Below are 19,547 nucleotides of genomic sequence, written 5' to 3'. Positions count from 1 at the left end.
CTACAAAAGAAAACATTGAATGAAATAGAAAAAATTGTCGTCAGCATCCAATACTTACTCTACAATATAAGCAGAACATAGGCTTCCAATTTAAAAAAAATCAACGTGGTTTTTTAAAAGAAATGTTTTACACTTTGGACTTTACAGGTAAATTTCCAAAAATCACTTCTTTTTTTGTTTTAATTTACAATATATTATTTATTGATCTTTTCTCTTCAATTTGTGATATACAAAAAATTTGGTGAGTAAATTAATTATTAAAAATTTGATAGACATTTCAAAATCGTTAGTCTAAAATATTATATTCGATTCATTGAAAAAACATAAAATTTCACTTTTCACTGAAAATATCGTAAAAATTTAACTAATAGAAAAATTTTGATAGATTTTTAAAGTTTAAAAATTGAAAAAAAATAACTCGTAAAATTCAATTGATTTCATTACGTAAAATATGGCTGCATGAAAGCGCGCTGGCACTTTGTAAACACTGTTGTTTTTTTTTAAATAAAAAAATAATATTTCTATTATTTTTTATACAACTTTAATAGTTTATTTTGGAAGTATATTCCATAAAGAAAATAAACAACCCACTTTTAGAAGAGAAATTACGAGTTTTTTTTAAATATTTTATTCGCAGTTGCGTGTTAGAGGTGTCAAAAATTCCCCCAACATGCTGATACACCTAATACATCGCCAAAACATTTTAAGTCTCACAAATCTTTTTTTCAGTTTTTTCGCGATCGACTTATTTTCTCAAATGTGTATCATGCATGTTTTTTTTCTACCGTCCTTGAATTTTTTTCTTTATCTTTTTCTCTGTCTGTCTCTCTCTATTATTAAATTTTTTCTGTGTTCGTCGTTGTACATTTTCTATGGCAAATCGATCACAGCCTCAGGGTCACTATCCTGGAATCACGGATACCCAATGTGGCAGGCTCCCGTGTTCAGGTCAGCAATTGGCCTCTGACCTCATCGAAACTGTTTGGTCGTGATCGTTAGGGTAAATGGAGGGGGGATCTCGGCCGTTCTGGGAGCGTGTTTTTTTTCTCGAGAATTCAGCTTCAATCTGCTGCCAACCGTCTGGGCGCTTGTTTAAATATTTAAATATTCAGTGACGAGGTGGGTATGGCAATTTGCCAGATCAACCAAAATCCAACACGTTATGAGCGGACCCCCCCCCAGCCATTTTGTGTGTGTGCAATTCAGCAAACCGCCTGCAGTTCTGAAAATCTGAGACCAAAATTGAAATCTTTTCACACGACTCTAAGGGGTCAAATGCTGCCATCCAGAAAGTTATAATCTAAACAGCTGTTCTCCAGGCCAACAAGTATAAATCTCGTTAAACAATAAAATTTATGTCTGTTTTTCTCAAGTGCAAGTTCATTACTTTTGACAGGTCACCCGCCGCTGTCCAGGATTAAATTAACGTTCAACAGACAATCTCAGCATATTTACCGGCCTCCCTCAGGGTGTAGGGGGTCTCAACTTCCCCAATGGTGAACAACATCGCTCCCTTAAGACGGTGACGTCACATTTTCGTTTACAAAGAAACTTGTCAGTATTACCTGATACAAAATACTCTTGAAAAATAAATACTAGTTTTCTGTGACTATTTCAAAGATAATTAGTAAAATAAAGGGTAATATTGCCAGGTTTCTTATTTATAGTTTGTCTCTAAGTTGCATTAAGAAACGGAACTTCATGTAAGAACGAAAACATGAAAGCATATCCCACAGAAACGAAACAAATATTTTTTTTAAATTACTGCAATTAGTTTTAGGTAGGCAGAAGAGTAACTTATCTAGCTTTGTCACTTTTTTGTTGACTTCCCTTAACAGAACTCTCCAAAACGGTGAATTTTTATTTTTTTAGTTATTTTGATGTTTTTTTACAAAGGGGTCACCACTTATCAAGGCCCATAGGTTACTCGAGGGTAAGGGTTAATGAGAGCACAGTGATCAAGAACATGTCTAGGTGTGTCAGAATTTTGGAGGAATTTTTGACTCCCTTAACACAAAACAAAATATAGATATAAAATATACAAAATTCGTAATCTTTTTTTTAAGTGGGCTGTTTAATTTCTTTATAGAATATACTTCCAAAATAAACTATTAAAGTTTTTTAAAAAATAATATTTCTATTATTTTTTATTAAAAAAGTATTAACAAAGTGCATGCACGCGTTCAGGCAGCCATTTTTTCTACGTAATAAAATGAATTGATTTTTACGATTTAAATCTTTTTCAATTAAAAAATCTATCAGAATTTTTCTAATTGGTTCAATTTTTTTAGATATTTTCAGGTTCAATGTGAAATTTGATGCTCTTTCCAATAAACTGAATATAATATTCTAGACAAACGTTTTTTTTAATCCCCCTGCCCACATTTTGAAATGTCTATTAAAAAGTAAATTACTAATTTTCTCATTTAAGGTTTATTTATATATCACAAATTAAATATAAAAGATCAATAAATAAAATACTCTAATTTAAAACAAAAGAATAGTCATGTGCAAATTTACCTGTAAACTCAAAAGTTTAAAACCTTAAAAAAACACATTGAAATTTTTTTAGGTTAAACCTCACATTCTGAAAATATCATCCTGCAAAAATTGGACACCTACATTAATTTTTTCTATTTCATTCAATGTTGTTTTTTTTTTAGATTAAAAAAAATCATTGCATAAAAAAGAAAAAATATATTTTAAATGAAAAACTCATATAATTCTTAAAGAGAATTTTTTAAAATGGGAAAAATTTTCCGCGTTTTTTTAAAATAAAATTTGATGAGTGAAATGTGATCATTTTTCAATTACGGTTGACTAATTTTATTGTTGACAGTGACCACATGTAAGAAATTCAAAGGGGAGATAAGGCAGATATCATCACTATAAATGTTTGTTTCTTTATATAGTTACTACCGGGAAATATATTTGGTCTAATGTGTTGTTTTTTCGTTTTTGAAATAATTAATTATGGCGCTTTTCAGCCTCCGTATTTGTTAAGTGGAAGAAAGGGAGGCAACTCCACTCTGTGACCACATGTTAATATATTTGAAAATCGCGTTCTTTTCGAATTGTTGCTCAAAATTTTTTTTATTATTTAAAACATACATGGAATATAAAATAAAAATATGGACAAATTCTTATAAACGAAGAATGGAAAAAAACCCATTGATTAGTATTTTTATAGGTAAATTAGTTTTTGGAATTTATATATATTTATGAAGAGCTCAATTATGAAAATGAATTAATCATGCGTCTAACTTATGCCGTAGAAAGCTTATGAAAAATCAGACCTTTTTAATAGCATTTCAATGCAGTGTTTGTTCTGTCCCAGAAGGATCTGCTTGTAGGTAAAACCTCTTGCTGTCACAGGGCGAATGTGTGTTTCTTCTATCACAGTAGTTGTTCCGATTTTAGAAAACTCGATTCCGATTATTAAATGAATTTGTCACTCTGTGAGGCATATGTACAAATGTAGATTTCAGCATAGAATTTTATGTTGTTTGTTCAGAAGGTTTTTACTATATATTAGCTATATACGATAACTCAAATTCCACTACAAAATTATTAGCAAGGAATTTCTTCAGCTAATTATATTTCTTTTTGTGTGTGGATGGATGTGTTATATTTAAGGATTGCAAAATAAACTTAGTATAGTACCTACGTATACTTTGTAGTGGTGATTAATTCCTATCGTCATTTCCAAAACCAAGTTCTCACAAGATCATGTTAACTCAAAATATTTAGAACATTAAATAATTGTATTAAACTGGGAAAATATCATTCCTAATGCTATATACGGGGACCGTACACTTATGACAATTTTGGGAATTCATCTGAATTTGGGCAGGGGTTAGAGTATTACATCTAAGGATAACTTGTCGGCAAATTGAAATATACTGTGTTGCAGGTGGCGCAAGCGTCACATGATATGGCAAAGAAGGAAGTTTGAATTGAGAAGCATGACATACAAGAGACATGTGAAAATGTAGAGAAAATCTTAGCCACTGTAACCTTTATGTGAGTCCAGCTGCATCCCTCAATTCTCATCGTTAAGAAAAACTGATTAAGAAGTGATTAGTTAATTTTATATTAGTCTTTCCTCCATCAACATTTTTCTTTAAATAAAAACTTTAAAAACCAGCAAATCGTCATTATGTTTTACTACACCTGTAATTCTTTTTCGTTAAGTTTATAAAAGTGTATTTTGTTGAATTTTAAAACATGTTACATTAAGTCAAATTAACAAATCCTCGGTAACAAAATCAGATTTCTTCAAGTTTCTCAAGCTTGTTGGGAAAAATGCTCAAGAACGTGTGCTAAACAAGAATCGTTTCTCTGCCTTTGGCTGGAGGAGACAAAGAAGCAAAAAGAATCTTTAATAACTCACATACATGCCTTCATCTAATTTTTATACATTAGGGGAGTCTGGGGAAAAGTAATTACTACACACAGCTATAGACAAACAAAACAGAACAAGGTAAACCAACACACATACACAGTACCATGCACGCATATTTGAAACAATTTTTTTAATCAATTTTCATCCTAAACAAGGCACAGTTCCTCTTTCAAGTAGGGTTACTATCGGGGACATAAGTTGCAGGGGCATAATGAAGGAAGATAAGTAGCAAGATATTTGTTCACATTACTCTTGAACTTCTGCATGTCAGTACATATACATATTTTAATTACATGTGCATATTATTCACACTATGAACATATTGACTCACACATCTCAAAGCTTTGTAATTACTTTGCTTTCTGTACTAAACACGACTTTTAAGAAACTTTACTGACTGAGAATAACTTTTATATCCTTATAAAATTGTAGATATAAACATGTTTTGGTATAAAATCTCGTTTTTCACAATTTAAAAAATTGTTTACATTTTTAATTTCCTTTATGATATGCACGTCACAATTTATTCTTCCTAAACTAATCTAGCAATTGTCATTGGAAAAAGAAACAATTGTTTGATTCCAAATTACGTGTGTATGTGGAAAAATAAAAAATGCAAAATAAAACTATTTAATCCAAAGTTAAATAAATCAAAATGTCCAACATTTTGTTAACTTTATTTAATGTTTTCGCTTCTCCTACAAAAGAAAAAGGTTAGGAAATGATTTAACACTAAATGTCATGTCATATCGCTCGTGACTTGGATGGGGACGTTTATACGACTGGTTTTGTTAATGTTTCCAAGCAAACAGATTTAGACACGAGAAAAGTGTGAAGTACACCCCACACAAAGTATTTTCATCATAGATCAATTATTCTAAGTAGAAAGATTCGTTCACATAAATATAAAACAGCCCCACCATATATAACTGCTATACAATTTACTATATACGCCTAGGTTGTACATGGCTAATCAGTTTATAGATTTTTATCTCGATATCTTGATGCTGCAACAGTAAAGGATAATCGGATGTTGTTTAACACACTTTATCGTATGATTTGGAAGGAGAAATTGTCCCCAAAAATGTTCGCTAAAAATATAAAATTGATGTTATGATAAGCGTCCAATAGGTAATGCCCCGGTCTAATTTCTCATATAAGTAGAACAACAACAATTAGTTATTAGCTTTTTTTCTAGATAAGACAATCACAGAGTTACAAATTTCTCGCATCGTTTATGCATCTCTGCAGGCGGTTTTTGTAGATGTGGAAATTCAGAAATCAATCCGCATCATCTGGAAAACGCTTTCAAAAACAACTTTCTGACTTGAAGATGTTAAAATCGGGTAGTGTAACGTCCTGCAATTGTGGTAAACTTTTCCAGGAAATCTCTCATTCCCATTTTGGTTACAGAAAAATGTGAGGATGACGTTGCTAACGGTTCCTGTAAATTGTGGTCCTTGGCGCTTTGGCGAATAGTTAAGCATGGATTTCAGAAAAGGTAGACCCATCATGGCTTACAGTTGCCTCATCAATGGCGGATGGAGGGCAATCAGATATAGGTGCTGCTGCTACAGATTTGCTGACATAGTGAAATTCACAATGACAACGTTTTACAAGAATATGATGTGACATGGTTTCTAATATTCTCAACATATCGCCAAATTCATTGTAGAGCAATCGACACATACATGTCATAATCACGTTGCACACCAGTTATCGTTATATCACCAGTCAAGAGATGTTGAGCCTGGTTAGTACCAGATTAGTGAGTATTTGTGAAGAGCAGGAACTATATGTAGAATTACATGGACATCTCCATGCAAGAGTTCCAAAAACCTAAACTTCCTTTTTTGGTGGAAGCCATGTTTACTCACCTAAAGTTAATACTGCTTTGGTACAAACATATTACATTATGTCAAATGAACAAATTTTCCGTAACAAAATCAGATTTCTTCAAGTTTTTGCGTTTTTGCTTCTGGAAAGTTGTCAGCAACATAGGAATCTATCAGATAATTTCCACAGAACTTGATCTTATCATGACATTTTAGGCGATTTGGCGAATAGACAAGCATGAATCTTCCAAAAAAATCGCTTCACAATAGCAGACAGTTGTCTCATTAACATGGCGAGAAACCAGATCTTGGAATTCAGAATTAGTTCAGAGTTGTAATTTGCCACACGTCCCATAGATATAAATCATTGCACATGATACATTTCTACTAGATCAGACAAACGGAAGTGGGTCAAGGTCATTACTTAATGAACGTCCTTCGTATTAAAAAAATTGCACAATTATCATTTTTTTATAAAAACAACAATGAAAATGCTAAAACGGTAAGTAGATATTTTGACACAAATACTCGATATTAAATAAACGTTTTATTAAAATGTATAAAGACTTAACAGAATTTGGTTGTTTCTTTTTTTTATTAAATTATTTTGTTTAAGTTAGTGATGGCGCATTGCTCCTATAATTACTGAAATAAAGAGTTTCCAAAGATTTAAATTTCATTTCTATGTCATACATAAGACCTTGATATGTCATTTTTCCCACTTACTGTGTAACCCAATATTATTAAAGACATTAACGTCCGAGGTTTCTTATTTGTTCTTCTTGTTCCATATAATAATCTCAGGTTTAATAGATCCGTTTTCTTGACATAACAGTAGGAATCGTAGTCAAAGTCGATGGTGTGACATGTCTAACTATTGATCCCTGGACTTGCTGCAGCATTAAATATTCAACATGTTATAAATCGTCATGTGGATATATTTACACATTCCATTGTATTCCATTGTATAGTAGCCGAATAGTAGAACCTGACATCGTGATGTCAAATGGCTCACATAACCTACTTCTTTGTAATATGATACAAAGTGCTGAGATAACTCATCTTCATTATTGGTCATACAAAATTTGATCATGAGTTGTTATTTAAATTCTGTCCTCATCACAGTTAAATCATCTTTTAAGCAAACACATAGTCTTCCTTGTTTATATATAGTATTCCTTATATATACATATATATATATAGATATTCCTTATTTATATTGTTCATCATCATTATAATTCTGTTCTCATCACAGTGAAACCCTCAACTTTTAAGCCAATCCATAGTCTTCCTTATATATATATATATTCCTTATTTAAATTGTTCATCATCTTTTAAAGTCTTCCTTATTTATATAGTTAAAGTTGAGTAAATAAATAAAATACCTGCCATGCTTTTGTTTTGCCCAGGTTCCCAATTTTCTGTAATGGAAGTTCTTGAATATTTTTAAAAAACTTTTTGAGGTAATTTCTGTAGCAGACTTGTTTTCTAATTTCTTAATATTTGTAAGACCGTCTTGTAAAAATTGGATGGCCGGTTTTATGATAAAGGGTGTTCTGCTGGCTTTTGCTTCTTGATGCTTATATAGCTTTTTGTGATATGGATTTTTGAAGAAATTAGATATTGTTTTTTTTGTATGTGTAAGCATATGACTAAAAAATATGACTTCCATGCAAAAGAAAAACTACATATTTCATATGAATGTGGTGTCTGGTGTATGTGTTTTTACATGACGAAACAAATTTAACTTCTGTGCAAAAGAAGAACCACATTCTTTACAAGAATGTGGTTTGGCTCCTGTATGTCTGTTCATATGAGTCAACAAACTTGACTTTCGTGCAAAAGAAGAACCACATACTTCACAAGAATGTGGTTTCTCTCCTGTATGTGTTTTCATATGACTCCACAAAGCTGATTTCTCTGCAAAAGAAAAACCACATATTTCACATGCATGTGGTTTCTCTCCTGTATGTGTTTTCATATGACTCCACAAAGTAGACTTCCGTGCAAAAGAAGAACCACATATTTCACAAGAGTGTGGTTTCTCCCCCGTATGTATTCTCCTATGCCTCAACAAAGTTTGCTTGCATGCAAAATAAGAACCACATGCTTCACAAGAATATGATTTTTCTCCCATATGTGTTTTCACATGACGAAACAAATTTGACTTCCTTGCAAAAGAAGAACCACATACTTCACAAGAATGTGGTTTGCCTCCTGTATGTGTGTTCATATGACTCAACAAATGTGACTTTCGTGTAAAAGAAAAACCACATACTTCACAAGAATGTGGTTTCTCTCCTGTATGTGTATTCACATGACTTAACAAAGTTGACTTCCTTGTAAAAGAAGAACCACATATTTCACAAGAATGTGATTTCTCTCCTGTGTGTGTTATCATATGAGCCAACAAATTTGACTTTGATGCAAAAGAAGAACCACATATTTCACAAAAATGTGATTTCTCTCCTGTATGTGTTTTCATATGACGCAACAAATTTGACCTTTTTGCAAAAGAAGAACCACATACTTCACAACAATGTGGTTTTTCTCCTGTATGTGTGTTCATATGACTCAACAAATGTGACCTTCGTGTAAAAGATAAACCACATACTTCACAAGAATGCGAGTTGTCTCCCATATTTGCTTGCATCTGATTCCACAAAAAATGGAGAAATATCCTTCTTATCTATTAATGGATTTCTTTAATTATTGCAGATTCTGGAATTAAAATAAATTTGAAAAAAATACATCACATGTATTAAAATAGTATTTTATTTATTTTAATTGAAAATATCCAAAAGATTGATTATTAACGAAATTCAAAATAAAATGACTATAGTTTTTTAGATATTACTAGGTAACAATTTTTTTTCGTATATGTAACAAAAAATCTTTACGTTTCTTCAATTTAGAGATGAGGATTGATTATTCATATTATTTGGATTCTTCACAATACTGTTCTCATCTTGGGTGTTATTTTCAAAAGGTTTCTATGTTAGCTCCGATCTTATTCAGCTGTGTTTTTTTCCGAAATCTATATTGAATTCTGAATAGATTATTAATAATATTTGGTTCATGTTAAATACTGTACTATGTATGCTTAGTAGTTGAACATCACCCATGTTTTCCTTCACCATATACATTCCACCATAATTGTTTTTTCAATTAACCCATATTATGGCTTTTCAGGGTTTTTCTAACCTTTTTACTATTAGTGAATGACATGGCGTACATTGGTATAATTGTCCATATTTATATTATTTTTGCAGTACATATTGCTTTTACCCTGTGTTGTAGGAACAAACTGATATTTAAAGGATATCCAGAAATATTTAGGGTGTTATGAGAGTCTTTTAATGATGTTAACCTCATGTGGCATCACATAAAACTCTCCTAGCTACAGGGACCCAGTTGGATAATTCATAAACAGACTCATGTTGAACAATTAATATTTAAAATATTAGATAATTCATAAACAGACTCATGTTTAGCAATTAATATTTAAAATATTTGATAATTCATAAACAGACTCATGTTTAACAATGAATATTTAAAATATTGGATAATTCATAAACAAACTCATTTTTACAATGAATATTTTAAATATTGGATAAGTCATTAACAAACTCATTTTTAACAATGAATATTTTAAATATTGGATAAGTCATTAACAAACTCACGTTTAATAATGAATATATAAAATAGCCTAAAAACGAAGCTCACAGATATTGTCATATTGGCTTATCAAGATTCTAAGACCGACTATGAACTGTACACGGATGAGTACACTTATGCGATTGGGGCATATCTGTCACAAATCATCGATCGGGTTTAGATTTTATTAAGGAACAAGAGCCATATAAGTAAATTTTAGATTCAAAGATGCGGATGAAGAACGGTAGATAGTGTATTACTTGTTGCAACCTGACAACAAACTATTGATGAGGTTATACGTAGTGTCGCATATTAAAAAAAGAATGTTAGTGCAGTACCATGAAAATAATGGTTACCTGGGCCCTAGCCTACACATCTGGGTAAGCAGTACATAGTGAGGTTCATTAATATGTATAGTGACTGGCCAGCAGCTTTTGCTGCCTAATAAGAAAGCAACAACGGTAGTGCATCTGTTGTTGGATGGAAATTACCATAGATTCATGGCACCACTTCAGTTGTAACAGTGGACTCGAAAATGTTATCAAAGTGATGAAGGCATTGGAAGACCTTAACATACATCATGTGACCACATCATTTTATCATCCCCAAAGTTATGGCAAAGTAGAAAGATTTCATAGGATGATGCATTATGTTTAAATGAAAAAGGTCAATGAACAGTCATTGGATGTTGACATTTAACGAAAGAAAAAATTATTCGTAGAAAGAAAAAATATTAATAATAAAACTGTAATGATTTGAGTTAACAAGACAGAAACAAGTCAAAAATATAAACTGCAGAAAAAAGATTATTTTTAAACAAAAATGTATCAATATTATTATGGTTATGTAAATGAAAAAGTACAGAAAAAAGAAACAGTAAAAATATGTGCACAAAACAAAAATAATAATATGCACATATCATACTGAATAAAAAAATAATAATATGCACATATCATACTGAATAAAAAAATAATAATATGCACATATCATACTGAATAAAAGAAAAATAATAATATGCACATATAATACTGAATAAAAGAAAAATAATAATATGCACATATCATTATGAATAAAAGAAAAATAATAATATGCACATATCATTATGAATAAAAGAAAAATAATAATATGAACATATCATACTGAATAAAAGAAAAATAATAATATGCACATATCATACTGAATAAAAGAAAAATAATAATATGCACATATACTGAATAAAATAATAATATGCACATATCATACTGAATAAAAGAAAAATAATAATATTAACATATACTGAATAAAAGAAAAATAATAATATACACATATCATTATGAATAAAAGAAAAATAATAATATGAATGCATTCAACAGGGCACTCGAGGATAGGGGTTATAGTGTGTACTGTAGTCGATTGGATAATATTGTAATTGTTAGTAATGGGAATTTGGTAAACTGGATTATTTAAGGGGGCGATTTATCAAGAACTTGTTTACGTTGGACTTAAAGACAACCAAGTTGTAGTCAGCTGGGAAGCAGCCAAATGGAAGAGAGTTCTACAGGCGTGCAGTTCTAAGAATGAAGCTTTTTTCATGGAATCTACGTTTTGATGTAAGCACAGATAAAGAGTTGGGAAAATTATTGACAGTGGTTTCAGCTAGTCGGTTGTTTTTCATGAAAGATTGGCGAGAGGGGATCAGAAATTGGAACTCAGCCGAGCGCTTGCCATGGAAATAACGATAAAACAAAGACAGGTTCATAAAGAGATAGCAAAGAAGAGAAAAGGGCATCACTTACTAAGCTACGAAGTCTATTTTCAACTCGATCCAGGCAGGATAAGCTGCTTCTAGCAGCTTATCCTGCCCAGATGTGGCAATAGTACTTCATCCTTGGACATCCTTGGCTTTTATATAGATTTTATATAGATTTAGATTGTTAGAAGTTTCATTGTTGTATTTGTTTTTGCATTGTAATTATTGTTTTGTTGAATTATAAAAAAACTATGTGTAAATTGATGGGCACTAGAGAGTGTTGAGACGGATGGAGAGTGGGAAAATATGTAAACGTTTTTTTAAATGAAGAGGGGAAGGATATCGCATGTTGAAGGTGCACACACATGAAAGCATGCATGACAGCTGGTAGCAAACACACTGAACTATATGATCAGGTTGTCAGAATTGATATCGTCATTGGTGAAAGGTCAACTATTTGACATGAGAAACTTTTGAAGGTGAGCGCACCTACAAAAAAGCAGGTCACATATATAGCCTAGAGGAAAAGGCAAAAGAATAGAGAAGCTTATAGTCAGCTGGCAAAAGACATCACACATGCATGACTCCATCCACCCACCTCCCGATCCACACTCTTCGTCTCTATATAAGGCAGTAAAGAAACAGAAAAAAGATTTTATATTTTCATAACAACATAAAGTGTATGAGATTTTTTCTGGCTGACGAAAAATCGACTGTGCAATATATGTTTCACTTGGTAACAATGTATGAAAATGATAATTAAGAATTTGCTGGTTGCCCCTAGCACACTGCTCAGTCATTTTGAAGGAATATCAAATTGGATAAATCTCTTCTGTATTCCATCATTCTTGCTTAACTAAGGTTTTAAAGTATAAACAAGGTGGTAGACATCAGTTTGGAAGCATCACAGAGATAACTGGAAATAACGTGCAACAAAGCTTAATATAAATCAGGTTGCTCGACATGACACCTTTAAAATTAACTGGAGTAAAGTGTGTTTCTGAATCGACACTCTAAACCTGCAATTGCTGACAATCAAGCCTTACTCATACAAGATCATCAGAGTGCTATTGAGTTGGCTAAGAATATTATCAGAGTGCTATTGATTTAGGATAGAATATTAGCCCATTTAAGCAATTATCATATCACTCTAGGGCTGCTCAACAATACTCACAGTGTGTGTGAATTTTAAAGTTTTGTAAAAGTAGTCATGTATTTTAATTAGAACCGTCTTAGTGCATTTTCTTGTTTTTAATCACATAATTTTTGTGATAGTTCAGAGCGGTGAAATATGAAAGGAACCAACATTTGCCTCATTTAGCACGTTTCATATACTTGTAGATTCAAACCATAACTTAACACGTTTCATATACCTTTAGACTCAAACCATAACTTCACCACTAGAACCAATCATGCAGCTTCCACGACATTCAGTGAGTAATTTCATTGCAAGATTATTGTGTTTCTGCATGGTCAGGAGAATTGTTCAATTTACATTTTTGATTGCATATCTTTAAGTTTCTATTCTTTCTTTTGTATTCCTTTATGGACAGAGAAAATCTTTTACCTATGCAAGAATGAAGTTGGCTGTGCAAAGAGGGAGGGAAGAGAAGGAATTTTTGTTAGTTTCTCATATGATTTGAGGTGAAATATTTTGAGGGATAAACCAGAAACCATTTTGATGCTTTTGCAGTTGAAATCTTTCACATATGTCACCAAATGATCAGCTTTTTTCATGCTAATCTGAGAAATGATGTCTTTTAGAAACTGATGAAAGTAAGGTGTCCTCTATCATAATAGAAATAACAAACACGTCTCCTCCTTGTGATAATTACTAGGAGTTTATCCTATTTGACCTCAAGATGAGGAATAGGATGAAAAGTTTACTTGCTTACATCCTTTCAGATAATTATCAAAGGTAACATTTGCAACGTATCCAAATTTCATAACAAACACATGACTATGAATCTAAAAGTTAGATACACAGGTTCTTTTACTCATAACCGAAAGAAAAATAAGTTTACAAATAACAAGAGGCGCATAATGGTTCCTTACTTAATTTCCATGTACACAAGGCTACCTTCAATCATAACCGGAAGAAAAATATAAGTCCATAACAATAGGAAAGAGAGAGTAACAGCAGTAGTAATAAATAACAAGAAGAATTAACAATGAAACATACAATTCAACACCAAAGAAAAATTAATAATGAATCACACTTATTGAAAAACTAAAATTATCTCAGTTTTTTCTTAAACAACTTTCAAAATCCCTGGATTAAACAACTTTCAAGAAGGGTCATACCAGCTGAAATAAATAATGAAAGAAACACGAGATATAAAACTCAAATTTCATTTAAATGCTGCATATATAATTCAACTATCCACAAACACATGTTCTTGTAATATAACGTGCATGTGAGAAAATCAGCAGCAGCCATAGGATAACTGAGTAGTAAAAATATTAGCAGCAGCTGTCTTGGCACATACGCAATATAGCAAGTGTGCACATGCTGACGTCACAGGAAGGAGGAGAAAAAGGAAGAAAAAAGGACAACACATACAAGCAATTGGGCATGAAGTGAGATAGGAAATGTGCTGCATGGTCGAAAAAGTGAAAAGCAGGTGACAAAAAAGACACATGTATGAAAGGGCATTTCTTACAGACATGTTCGATGAAGGAGTGATATTTTTAAACTCTATGAAGTGCGTCGTTGAAATCTAATGACACGATTCAAGTGTAAGAGCCCTGTTAAATTCTCTCATCTCTATAACTGATCAGTGAGATTTATAATCAAGATCCCAATGACTGTGCCAGGTGCTCTACTACTGAGCCATAAACTGTATTAACAGGATAAATCACAGATTGTATTTGTGATAATTGTAAGCATTCAATTACTTTTATACAAAAACAGCATTTCAAGACTAGGTGGGAACCATTATTTCTATAGCAGAAAAACCGACACCTCACGGTTTGAGATTTTGAATATTTCGTTTACAAGCTGTGCTAATTGCTGCTAGCAATCAACTTCCGTTCTAGCTTACCAAATAAAAGGCCATCTATATTTTATTCGTGAGAATTGAAATTCTGCTTTGAGTACGTTTTTATTCACCTGTTTCATTTCATATTGTGTTTGTGTTGCACAATGAATGCCAACCATAAAACAAATCGTCATCATTTTAGCCTTTCTTTTCAATCTTTTTGTTACATCAACAAAACTTTGAAGCACACACACACACACACACACATGCTAGCCAAGTAAGTTATGATTTTTCATACACAATGCGCCATCAGTAATAATTGAAGACTTTTCATCTATCAAAGTTAATACCCCTCAAAATACAAAATAGTTTATTTTATTTTATTTTTTATTACATTTTCACCCCAAACAAGGAACATTGCCACTTTGATGTAGGGGACTATTATCAGAGACATAAGCTACAGGGGCACTATGTGGGGAGTTGAGCAGCAAGATGCCAGTTCACATTACACTTGAACTTCTGCATGCCAGTACACTTGGAGAAGCGGGAACCCAGAAGGGAATTCCAAAGTCTAGTGGTGCTCAGGAAGAAACTACTGGAGTAGAAGGCTCTCTTATATCTAGGGATCTCTACTGTGAAGGGGTGGGACTTAGCTGCTTTTCAGGTTTGTCTGGGGTATTTACGTCGAGGGGGTACAGTTGCAGTTTGTCGGAACATTCACTGTTAAAGTATTTGTAGAACAAGCAGAGGGATCCCACATTTCGTCAATGGGACAGAGGCTGAATCTTAGGTGACAGTTCAGGACTTATCAGGTTGGCGACTCTCTTTTGAACCTTGTCTAGGAGCGAGAGACAAGTAGCAGATGTACCAGCCAAAATATGACAACAATACTCCATACATGGGCGAATGGTGACGTTATAGAAGTACAGGATACAGCGGTTCTGGCAATGCTCTCAATGTATCTATTCCAATTCATGTTTCCTGTGAGCGTTAGTCCGAGGAGTTTAAAAGATGTACTTTCAGATAAAGAGTCTTTGGCCATCGGTAAAGAAGATTTCTTCTAATTATTGAAGGAAACAAGCTTAGTCTTGGCAGTATTGAATGTTACCATCCATTTTTGTCCCCATTCCACTACAAATTGGAGGTCATCTTCTAGTGTTTCTGCCATTTCTTTAGATATGTGTGCATTTGTTTTCCTGTTGTGTCTGTTATAGAGCGTGGTGTCATCAGCACATATACCATCTCACAGACAATTTTGGTCAGGGAGGTCATTTATGAATATTGGGAATAATAGAGGTCCAAGGATTGACCTTTAAGGCATTCTCGCATTTATATCATATTGTTTAGATGTACGACCGTAGAGAACAACCTGGATTTTTCTCTTATCTAAGAAGGATTTATTTATGTTAAGTATTCTTCCAGTCATACTGTATGATCTGATTTTCCTGAGAAAACCTTCATGCCATACCCTGTCATAAGCCTTAGATATATCTAGAGCTACCGCTCTACCTCCCCGGCTTTGACCAGTGAATGGTATATAGAGAGATTAGTTAGGATGTCTGCTGTGGAACAGGCTTTCCTAAATGCATATTGTTGGTCGGTCAGAAGTTTAGCATCTGTAAGGTGATGGACTAGAACTTGGTTAAATATGGACTCAAATATTTTGGCGAAAAGTGGGAGAAGGCTAATGGTGCGATAATTTACTGGGTCAGTTCTTTTGCCAGAATTCTTGAAAACTGGTACCACATAAGCAGTTTTTCAGAAGGTAGGAAAGCAAGATTCATTAAGGCATTTGTTGTAAAGTTTGGAGAGAACTGAAGCTACTTTGGCAGAGCACTTTTTTAATAGCACAACCGAGATGAGATCAGGTCCACATGCTTTTGAATGTCAAGATTTTTTATGATAGCATGCACATGAGAAGGGTGATCTTCAGATCATCTAGTGTGGCATCTGTCTGCAAAGGAAAGTCGGGGAGGGATTGGTTAGCAAACAACCTCATGATTGTTATATAGCGAGGGAATTGTTAATTGACCATTATTTACTACACTGTTGTAGATTTTCCAGATGTCATGGGTTCCTACTTTCTGTGCTTCGATGCATTTTTTGGTGGTTTCAATGATTATTTTTTAATTTAGTCAAAGTTATTTGTAAAGTTTGTTCAATGTATTTTTGGGAGAACTTTAAAATACAACATGATAAGTTTCTTTAATTATCAGCATTCTTAAAAAAAACCCAGAAAATTTGATAACTGCATTTCCAAATAAATTAACAGGAAAACTCTTTGGTATACTTATGTGTTTACACAGTTTCTAATACATCAATCCCCCATATTGAAACCACTCAATGAGAATACAAACATTTAATTAAAGAAATCAGAAAAGAACAACTGAGTGTCATACAATTTTATCAAAGAATTACAGTGCTATATGCGATATTCGTTTTCAGCATACCCAAAAACCTACAGAAGTCGTCATGTGAAAGGTGATTGTTAAGGTGGAAAGTAAGAAACAATTTACTAAAACGGCTTTCAGGCAAAAAAAAAAAAATCACCATCTGGCCAAAAAAATGGGTGCTCATTTTACATTAAATTCATAGAGGAAAGTGATCCCTCACTTTTTGAAAAAGTAATTTCCTCATATCATGAAAACTAATTCTTTGTGCAACTTTTGAAGTATATAATCGTTTTCAGTAACCCTGAAAACCATAAAAAGTCGTCATTGTAAAGATTCTAGACATTAACCACAAAAAAACAATGGTCAATATTTTAGTCGATGTTTAGAATCTTTACACCCCCCCCCCCAAATTTCCAATGACAACTTCTATTAGTTTTTGGGGTTGCTGAAAATGAATATATACTTTAAAAGTGGTGCAGAGAAATAGTTTTCATAATATAATAAATTTACTTTTCAAAAGGTGGGGGATCACTTTTCTTTATAAATTTCATGTAAAATGATCACACACTTTATGGCTACCTAGTGAAAGAGGGCATTTTTTTATTTTTTGGGCTAACATTTTTTCTTTCTGATTTCATGTTTCAATAAAGATACAAGGACATTAAAAAACAAAAATAAAGAAAAAATTGTGATTCATGTCATTCCTTATATTAACAATGGTTACCATTTCTGCATGTGTAAGCTGACATATTTTTGCCATAAAGAAGTAGTTTTCCAAATATTAAGCAATGTAATTTCTTATGTTATCGGTGGTGGCCAAGTATGTATGTGCAAATTGAATTGGCTCCTACTGATAACAAAGAATTACATTGCTTAATATCTGAAAAAATACTTGTTTGAGGCAAATTTAAATGTGATATTTGTTTTCAGCATACCTGAAAAACTATAGAAATCGTCATGTTAAAGGTTATTGTTAAGGTGAAAAGTAAATAACAATTTGCTAAAACGGCTTTCAGGCTAGCCCCCCCCCCATCATTATGTGGCCAGGAAATGGGTGCTCATTTTACATTAAATTACCTCACTTTTTGAAAATTAATTTCGTCATATCATGAAAACTAATAATTTGCGCCACTTTTTAAATATATATTCGTTTTCAGCACCACCGAAAACCTACACAAGTCGTCATTGTAAAGGTATTTTTGGAGTTGGAAAGATGCTGGACATTAACTTTTTTTTTTTTAATTTATAATTTTTTTTTTCTTTACAATGACAACGTTTAAAAGTTTTCGGGGTGCTGAAAACGAATATATACTTTAAAAATAGTACAGAGAAATAGTGTTCATCATGAAAAATTTACTTTTTCAAAAGTGGGGGATCACTTTTCATTATAAATTATATATAAAATGAGCACCCACTTTATGGCCACCTAGTAAGGCGGGCATCCCCCCCCCCCCTCCTGGTTTCATGTTTCAATAAAGATACAGGGACATTAAAGAACAAAAATCAAGAAAAGAAAACGCATACAGAATTGGTCACCACTGATAACATAAAGAATTACGTATTGACCGCCTTTTTTATGTTTAAGTCAGTATTGAAAACAAAATCTGATAGATTAGTGACCATTCGATAATAATCCGATGAAAAAAAAACATGAAAATAAAAAAAATACACATACGTGCGCCATGTAGTAATACTTACGTTTTTGTTTTATAATCTGCTTTCGATTAACTTTATCTGCTTTTATAAAGGAAACGATTTTTCAAATGTGATTGACTTTACAAGCTCAACTTAACATTCAAGATGACGAACGGAAGAGCAAGTTCGCAGAAAACAAAATTGAAGAGGAAAAATAAAAAATAAATCATTTCGAAACAGAGCCGATCTATTTGCTGAATATCACGGATAAAATTAGTATTATTTTATTTAACATTTTAATATTTACATGAGAGAGAAAAAATTACAAGTTTCATTTTTATTAATTCTCTAATTCGTTGCACGTGCAATTTAATGGCGGAAACTGATAGTTTTTAAAGCCGCCTTTTCGTATTTTTATTTATTTATTTATTTATTTATTTTAGATTCCTGATTTATTTTTATTGTGTTTGAAACATTTAAGCCTAAAGTTAATCTGGTGCGTGTGCAGTTTAACAAACATATTAAAAATAAAGATATTGGTGATATTGGTGAGCAATAGTTTATGATTTTTTTTAATAGATTTCTTATTTTTTTATCGTGTTAATTCTCTAATTCGTTGCACGTGCAATTTAATGGCGGAAACAGATAGGTGAACATAGTTTAGAAAGCTTATCATATTTTTAAATCGATTTCCGATTTTTTTTCATCGTGTTTTAAAGATTAAAGCTTAAAGTTAATCGATAATCTTGACTGGTTACTTACCATGGGTTTAATTCACTTCAGCCCAAGGAAATAATTTACCCCGAATTCCAATTAAGACAGCAAAACATCGAATCGGAAATGTAAATATGAAACGAAACGAAATATTTCGCCCCCCCCTTTTTCTAAGTTTTTTTTTTATTATCGAAATAA

The 19,547-nt window shown here is 32.3% G+C and overlaps 1 long non-coding RNA gene across 1 annotated transcript; it reads right to left on the bottom strand.

The window, feature by feature from the left end:
- Positions 1–6,767: 6,767 nt before the first annotated feature.
- On the bottom strand, positions 6,768–18,800 carry LOC145270491 (uncharacterized). Its single transcript, XR_013865395.1, has 2 exons — positions 18,699–18,800; positions 6,768–8,961 (listed from the first exon to the last, which is right to left on the bottom strand). It is a non-coding gene; the product is annotated as an uncharacterized LOC145270491 (long non-coding RNA).
- Positions 18,801–19,547: the final 747 nt, after the last annotated feature.

This window comes from Euprymna scolopes, chromosome 46 (assembly GCF_053919585.1).
Source record: "Euprymna scolopes isolate OS-2025 chromosome 46, ASM5391958v1, whole genome shotgun sequence".
In the NCBI taxonomy this organism is placed as follows: Eukaryota; Metazoa; Mollusca; class Cephalopoda; order Sepiida; family Sepiolidae; genus Euprymna; species Euprymna scolopes.
Note: the sequence above shows the minus strand (reverse complement) of the source record. Positions and strands in the feature narration are given on the sequence as shown.